The following is an 8991-nucleotide window of genomic DNA, read 5'->3' on the forward strand; positions in this document are numbered from 1 at the left end:
TTCTGTATGGTGACATTTATTATACGTATATAAATGTTAAAAACTTAGGATATGTAGACAATCTTAAGTGTGTTTTGCTGTCTCAGAGTTCAGTGGAGGTGCCATAACTGACAACAGTCCTTAGTTTCCATTCATAGTCACATTTTCTTACAGATTAGTGCCTTGCAAATTTGAGTCCCTGTAAATGTATGTCCTTATGAAATATTGCCATAACTGACAAAATGCCGTTCATTAAGTGTATTCCAAAGTCTGGACATAGAACAGCAGAGACGGCCCTGACCAATTTGATGCCCTAGGCAAGATTCTGGCTGGTGCCCAGAATCTCCAGCCCCCCCCCTCACACTCACCCAGTTATTGCCCATCTCACAGCACTCACTGACTCTCCTTACAGCACCATTTATTGCCCCCTCACAGCACCACATACTGCCCTCTTCACTGCCCACCTCACAGGACCACATACGGCGCACCTCGCTGGACCACATACTGCATCCTTCACTGCACACCTCACTGCACCACATACTGCCCACCTCACAGGACCACATACTGCCCCTTCACTGCCCACCTCACAGCACCACATTCTGCCCCCTTCACTGCTCGCCTCATACACTAGTGGAGATCTTAGTATCGGACCATCAGCTGCTGCCTTCGTCTGTCTATAGCCTATCTGTATGTGAATTGCTACATTACAGTGTCAGCAGCTGTGACTGGGGGGGTACCAAATTAGAAATTGTCTCGGGGGCGTCTGGGATGAAATTACGCCACTGCTCCTTACCCAGCACAACACTCCTCACCCAGCATCCCTCTCCCAGCAGTACAGCACTCTTCACCCAGCACCTCTTACCCAGCACAACACCCCTCACCCAGCACCTTTCTCCCAGCATAGCACCCCTCTATCAGCATCACACCACCCCTCCCCCATCACAGCACCCCTCTCCCAATGCAGCACCCCTCTTCCAGCAGACCTGTGCACCTCTCCCGGCACAACACAAATCACAGCACACACAGCACCCCTCACCCATTATTTACAGTACAGGTGACTTAAGACTCATCAAAGGGCACAGCAGTTATGTCCACGTCCGTCCGGCTGGCCGCTCCTCGGTACTATGGGAGAGATGTCATGACGTCTCTCCCATAGTGCACTGCGGGAGCCGGAAGACGGAGCTCAGATGTGAGGAGGGAGCCGGGCGCCCACTGGTAACAAAATCTCAGCTGGTGCCCAGCAAATGGAGCCTCCCTGCGGCGCCGGGCTAAGGTGGGTCGGAGAGGCAGAACTGGTTCTGTCTCCAAATAAAAGTGATGGAACAAAGTTCCGCCCCGTTCCGGACCACTTTAACCCCTGGGGCACAGGGATAGTAAATATATGCAGCCGCCCCTGCTTTTCCCGGCTCCTTGGTGTGTGGAGTGAAGCCTGCTGGAGGCGAAGCCATGAGGTTTGACTCACGAGCTCCGCAAAGGCCCATGGGAGAAACTGTGCAACTGGGCATGCGCAGCAGCGGATTCTGACTGCTGCCCAAATTGAGTGGAGCTACGATGGCGGTAGTGGCTTACTATCGTCCCGCTGCCCCAATCCACTGCTGACCCTAGACCTCGGATTCCCTGAGACGTTTGCCTATGCCGGATCTGTACAACAGTAACAATAGTGGCTAACTGTAGGAATAAAGGACCTGATTCAGACCCGCTCGCTAGGCTGCGTTCACACGTAGCCTGCCGATGTTTGCAATGTGCGCATGCGTGTAAGACGCAGTGCGCAAACTAGTCCATGTGATCGTGAAGCATTCACTCTGCAGCGCATAGCCAGCTCGCTAGAATAAGTGACAGGATGAGACGTTTGTGGGTGGTGACAGGGGATGGTCGATGGAAGCGGGGGTGTGGTGGTGCGAACGCAGGCGTGTCTGTGTGTCTTAACACTGTTTCAGAGGCGTGCATAATTAAGACGCAGCGTCATAGTGAAAGTCACATGGCTGAATTACACACTGCAGCACTCGCAGTGCTTGCGGTAGGGTATGGTCAGCCACAAGTGCTGCATATGGGCTCGATGTTACAGATTGTTGCATACACTTCTTGGAGATGACGTGTAACACTAAGGGAAAGTGGGCACCTTAAGACAGGCTGGTGGGCGTCTAAATACACACCGCAATCGCATAGTGGGCGTGCTAATGCCATGCTGTGTGATCTCGGGATTTGCATACTTTGGCTGCGTGCGATCGCATCTAGTGAGCGGGTCTGAATCAGGCCCAAAGTTCAACAACTATACCCCAACCCCATCTGGGTACCCGCAGCTCCAAACACCCCCTCTGAGCACTCCCATTCCCATACTTACCTCGTTCAGGCAGCTGGTCCTCCTACCCTGGCAGCCAGCTAGACTTTAAATTATTATATAGATATATAAACATACATTGTATTTATTAATATACATCAAGAACATACAAAATAGAAAATGTGTACACATTAAAATTGCTATGTAAATAAAGATGTATTGTACTGTAGTCAAGGATCAGATTGTATGTATACATTAAGCGGGCCATACACGGTGCGATAAAGCAGCCGATCCCACGGATTGGTACGATTTGGCTGTTATATCGCAAGGTGTATGGGCATGATGTTGGACAGAGTGTGCACCCTTGGGGTCGTACATCGTACTCCCTGATATTTCTGCAGGATCAGTCGATCAGGGGATGCGATGTGCGATCCCATGCACCGCTATGCGGGTGGGGGAGAGGGAAGCCGGCATATCGGACGTCGGACCCCCGTCGCGACGCACGGTGCCATCGAACAGTGTATGGCCGCTTTACACTAAATATATTGCATAAGGATATGACGGAGGTGACCTAAATAAAAAGCTAAATTCACATATTCATAGAATAATTGGCAAGCAGGATTATTCAGCAAACTGCAGTGCACAGCCTACCAGGATAGTGGCCTCAAAATGCTGCCATATATAATCTGTTGATTTTTAATAGCATCTTCCTAGGTAGTAACAGTGGTCAGGACACACTATACAGTGAATCAGCTCCTCAGTCAGAAGAGGATTATGCATTAGCAGGCTCCTGCAGGCTGTACTAAGCTGCGGAGAGAAATCGCCACAAACTTCTCATATCTTTTGCTCACAAGGTGACAACAAAAGAGAGACAATCTTACAGTGTTTTGTGGCTGGACTCCGTGCAGTATAGATATGCTCCGCCACACCGCATAGAAGACTATGGGTCTGAGAGGTACGCTAATGCCACCACAGCTGCAAATTTGTACACAGTGGCTGTGCGAAAATAAGCAATTGTCATATCTGGCTGGATTTGTATACAGACGCCCGCCAGCGGTTTCGCAAAACCAAGTTACTGAATACAAAGACCCAGCATCGGTCACAGATCAGACTATCGGACTTCTGAGTAACCCTATGGTCACACAGAATAGCCGTGGGAACTGAGACGCAGGGGCTATATTTACTGGTATCGCATTTACAGGTTGAGACACTCCCCAAAAATGGTCGCGACTCACCTGCAATTCAGTTCCCCCGCTATTGCCACCCACAACGGTCCTTGCATGTAAATCACTTTGCAAATAAATCCTCACTGCGAGCGGGTTCCATACGAAAGATTAACAATGAAAAGGTCGACAATTATTTGGTTGGCACCAGAAGGTCAACATTGAAGAATGTCGTCAAGTAGAAAATGTCAACATGGAAATGGTCGACACTTCTTTTTTTTTTTCTTTATTAGGGTTAGGCACTTACCAAAGAGTTAGGGTTAGGCACTTTGAGGGACAGTTACTGTTAGGCACTTACCAGACATTTAGGGTTAGGCACTTTGAGGGACAGTTACTGTTAGGCACTTACCAGAAAATTAGGGTTAGGCACTTTGAAGGACAGTTACTGTTAGGCACTTACCAGACATTTAGGGTTAGGCACTTTGAGGAGCAGTTACTGTTAGGCACTTACCAGAAAATTAGGGTTAGGCACTTTGAAGGACTGTTACTGTTAGGCACTTTGAGGGACAGTTACTGTTAGGCACTTACCAGAGAATTAGGGTTAGGCAGTTTGAGGGACAGTTACTGTTAGGCACTTACCAGAAAATTAGGGTTAGGCACTTTGAGGGACAGTTACTGTTAGGCACTTACCAGAGAATTAGGGTTAGGCACTTTGAGGGACAGTTACTGTTAGGCACTTACCAGAGAATTAGGGTTAGGTACATTGAGGGACAGTTACTGTTAGGCACTTACCAGAGAATTAGGGTTAGGCACTTTGAGGGACAGTTACTGTAAAGCACTTACCAGAGAGTTAGGCACTTTGAGGGACAGTTACTGTTAGGCACTTACCAGAGAATTAGGTTTAGGCATTTAATAGAGTTAAGCTGCATACACACCCAACGATTTTGTTACCAACGATTTTATGAACGATTATCTGTCATATTGTTTAAAGTGTAATGAACAATTTTTTTGAACTACGAACGATTTTTGCATATTCCTTTAATGAAAATCGTTGAGTTGGTCAGTCTGACTGAACTACAATCTACAAACGTGAACGCGCATGAATGATTAATCGTTCATCGATTTAACTAAGTGAACGATTTTTTGAACGATAAACGATATCGTTAACGATAATCGTTCAAAAAATCGGTGTGTGTGTGTACCTGTAGGGTTAGGCACTTTGAGGGACAGTTACTGTTAGGCACTTACCAGAGAGTTAGGGTTAGGCACTTACCAGAGAGTTAGGGTTAGGCACTTATCAGAGAGTTAGGGTTAGGCACTAGGAGGTACAGTTAATGTTAGGCACTTATCAGAGAGTTAGAGATAGGCCCCAGAAGGGATCTGTCTACCATTTCTGTGTCGACCTTTTGAACCTGTCGACCTTCTGTATGGTCTAACCTTTGTCATGTTGACCTTTTTCCATGTTGACTAAATTATTGTTGACCTTCTGTATCACACCCCTGCAAGCAATAACGAAAATGAAACTTGATGCATGGGCCGTGTGACTCAGACTCATACGCAGATTACACATATTTGGTCCACTGCGTAAACATCGACATTGCATCCATTTATTAAAGGAGTAACTTCCCACCACCAAGTGCTGCCCACAGTGTTTGTGTCCATCCTGCCCAGCCAGGTGAGGAAAACTCTTTAGACTCTGTGGATTGGACAGGACAAACAAACATGGGACTAAAAAGGTAGCAGAAATTGACCACTACCAAATTCACTTGTTTCCTTATTGCAAGGTTGTTTATAACCTTTTATTTAAACACTCATGTGCCAGAAAAACTGAGAGCAGCTTCCATTCCTAGTACATGCCACCCCCCTTCCACGCATTAAATGGTATCTTCCGCAACCGACGTACTATATATGAGCAGATGTCTCTGTAATCCAATGTCATATTCCTAGTGACGCTGGCAGTGTATCACAATGTAGGCACTAAGAGCGTGGCTTGACAGAAGGTTAGAGGGGTTACTCCATCTCTGAAATAAACACAAAATTTTGATTTTCAAGTGCAACAATTTCAAGGATATAGCATGACTACATGGAAGACATCCAGCATGCCACACTGTTATGGCTGAAGAAAAACTTTGGACAGCATCATCTGGCACACATTGTAACATCCAACCGGCGTGTGATCTTGCCGCAGAGGGATCCGGTCTAAAGATCTACAGTAAAAAGGTAGGCAATGTCTAGATAGACACCAGATGTTAGACAGTCAATAGGTTAACAGGGACTAAAGGTCGACACACTAAAGGTCGATATGTACAAATGGTCGACAGGGTCAAAAGGTCGGCATGAAAATGGTCAACACAAAAGTGGTCAACATATGATTTTTATTTTTAATTTAGGGTTAGGTACTTACCCCGACAGTTAGAGTTAGACACCAGGAGGGAGGGTTACTGTTAGGCACTATAAGGGAAGGTTATGGTCGGGCACTAAGAGGGAGGGTTAGGTACTAAGGGGTTAGGGTTAAGATTAGGGTTAGAAAAAAAACATGTCGACCTTTTGACCCTGTTGACATGTAGTGTGTTGACCTTTTGTTCCTGTCGACCTAGTGACTGTCTAACATTAGGGGGTCTATCTAGACATTGTCTACCTTTTTACTGTAGATCTTTAAATCTACACCCGCCGCAGATAACAGCAAAATTGAATGCTGAGGCCACAAGTAACATATGTGTTTGAACAGTGCAACATTCCCTTTCTTCTATTCCACTCTGGTCCCATTGTTGACCCCATGACACAAGGCTCTGCGCATCAACTGGGCTTGTGAACACCGCCACTGGATACAAGATGACTGGAAACGTGTAGCCTGGTCTGACTGGTCAAAGTTCCCACTGATTCTGGCAGATGGATGGTTAGTCACGTGGAGAAAACCACAGGGGGCAATGGATCCCGCATGCCAACAATAGACAGTCACGGGCAGAGCTGGCTGTTATGGTTTCTGCTGTAATCCGATCCAAAGGAGAACCTACACGTTACTAGACAGGTGTTTCAGTTTTTATGGCACACGAGGGTATAGCACCACCATATTTTGCAGCACTTTACAAAGCATATTTAATCATTCACATCGGCCCCTGCCCCAGTAGAAAATATCAAACACACAGGCTAGAGTTAATTTTGTCAGAAGCCAAATTATCTACTAGTTACTAGTAACTAGTATGTTATTATTATAGTTTTCTTCTTTTTTTCCCTTCGCCATTTTTTTCAATAGCATCCGATACTTGGGATGTAGTTATGAGACCGGCGGCCGCATTGCTGCCGGTCTCCATCTCGACACAGGAATCCCGACAAGGGATTTACCATGGGCGTCGAAATACTGATGCCTATGTTGATCCCAACGCCGGACCGATCCTCCTCAGCTAAGGGTAAGTATACACTTAGCTGGGGATGGGGCCCCCCCCCATCCCCAGCTAAGTGTATACTTATCCTTAGTTAGGTTTAGGGACTCCCGGGGGGACTTGGGGTTAGGCACCCCCCCCCCCCAGGGAAGGTTAGGATTACGCTAGGGGAAGGGGGAGTTAGGTTTAGGCACTAGGGAAAAGGTTGGGGTCAGGCACCCCCCTGGGAGGGTTAGGTTAAAGGTGCGGGGGGGGGGGGGAATATAACAGGGGATGGTTAGAGTTGGGCACTAGGGAGTGAGGTTAGCATTAGGCATCCCTAAGGCATCCCTGTGCTGTTGGGATTTTGAACCATCGGGCTGCCAACGTCGGATTTGAACCGCCAGCCTGTAGTCCGGCGGTCATTCATACTGATTCCGGATACTTCCATTTGATTTACTTAACATGACATCACTTAATCTCAAACCTAATCAGTTAAAACATTTTTATTTCTAAAGGTGATACCACTAGGCGAGCTGATGCAGCCTTGCTACTGAGGGGTGAATTACAGTTCAGTTATGATGATCACACACCATACTGAATTCAAACACTTTTGTGAATGCATTATAAATTGTAACTAAATGTATTTAATTGGTATCAGAATTCCTTTTCTTTTGATTCTTTGCAATGTGCAACAAGTTGCCCCTATTTATTGCTGGATTTTCTGATCATTACCCTTGTACCTATTATATAAGTCTGTTGTGAAATTCCTATTTATTACCTCAGCTCAAAAGTACAGTATGTTGTTAGGACTCTACACACAGGTTAAATTGTGACCTGTATAGTGTGACCTTAGCAGCTTGGCAGGGCTCTCTATCCTGCTACATGTAAGTATAATCATTAACCTATCCGGGCAGCTGCTTCCTTGTGTGGAAATGGGTCAATATTAATACTGATTTCAGAAAAAAATAACTTTTTTTTTAAACTAATTTCAGCCAGCCCCTGAGGAACATGTAATGAGAATGTAGTGGTTTAATGATATGAGGAGCATACTCATACTGTGGGGGAGATGTATCAAACCTTGGGGAGAGATCAAGTGGAGGGAGAAAGTACCAAGCACTCAGTTTCTGTCATTTTTAAACACTGTCTGTAAAATGACAGGAGCAGATTGTTTGGTACTTTACCTCTCTCCAAGCTTTGATACTTCTTCCCTTAGTTGGTTTGATCCAATTAGGTGCAAAGGGGGCGAATTGTCGTTGCCCAATCTCACCCCAAACTGAAGCTTCCTGCAGCTTGACCAAGTGCTGGTCACATAAGCGGCCAGGAATCTGCATCCACCGACGCAGCCTGGCCCTGGCCTCGTTGCCTCCCAGAAAATGGGAGTGACACGGCCCTGTTTTCGGGAACTGTGACCAGCCACGCTACTGCTCCACCCCCTGATACACAGAATTATGTGGATGTACATGTTCCTTCAGCAATTCACGAATATATGCATGTTTATGTTCATTTATTTTTCCCTATATTGCAATGTTTAAGATGATATTCAGTATTAGTATAGTCGTGTGAGGTGCAGCTGGGTTGCATTTGTCGAATGGTCTCAACCCTGGAGAGGATTAAGGCCTACCCTTCTCCCTCCAAAGTAAATAGATGAGTCGCTGTTGCATCAGCCATTTTGTTTAATATTCTAGTTAAAGGTATGTTATATTATGTATTAAAAAGTATATAGGGATTAGTGTTTATTTCTATGCAGGTGTGATTAACAGTGGAGATATGGATAGGTTAGAACTGTGGTAGCCATTTTGTTCTAGCAGAAAGAATCATAGGTTTAAAGTGAGTCAGTTTTCGCGTGAGCAGACTTGCGGACAGCAAGTCTCAGTAATTATAAACAAATTATCTAACTGAGATAGCCTTTGTCTGCAATAGTCAGAGGTGAAGGCTAGATGAGCAATTATGACATGAGAGCAGAAAGTTAACATATTATATTGTCAATATTTTGGTTAGGACATATAACCAATTAAGGTCTAGCACGTATGAATATAAAGTAAATTAATATTCCCCATTGGGTTAATTGGAGGTATAGCCAGGCTTAAGTATAAAAACTCCCCAGAGAAGAGGGTGGAGGGAGCAGTTGGAGACAGAGTACACGATGAGAGTCTGGGGGTGCTGGTGCCGTTGCCGTACGTATGTATGAAATTGGCTGACTGATACTGCA

Source organism: Taudactylus pleione, unplaced genomic scaffold (assembly GCF_031769625.1).
Source record: "Taudactylus pleione unplaced genomic scaffold, aTauple2 ptg000019l, whole genome shotgun sequence".
Taxonomy (NCBI): Eukaryota; Metazoa; Chordata; class Amphibia; order Anura; family Myobatrachidae; genus Taudactylus; species Taudactylus pleione.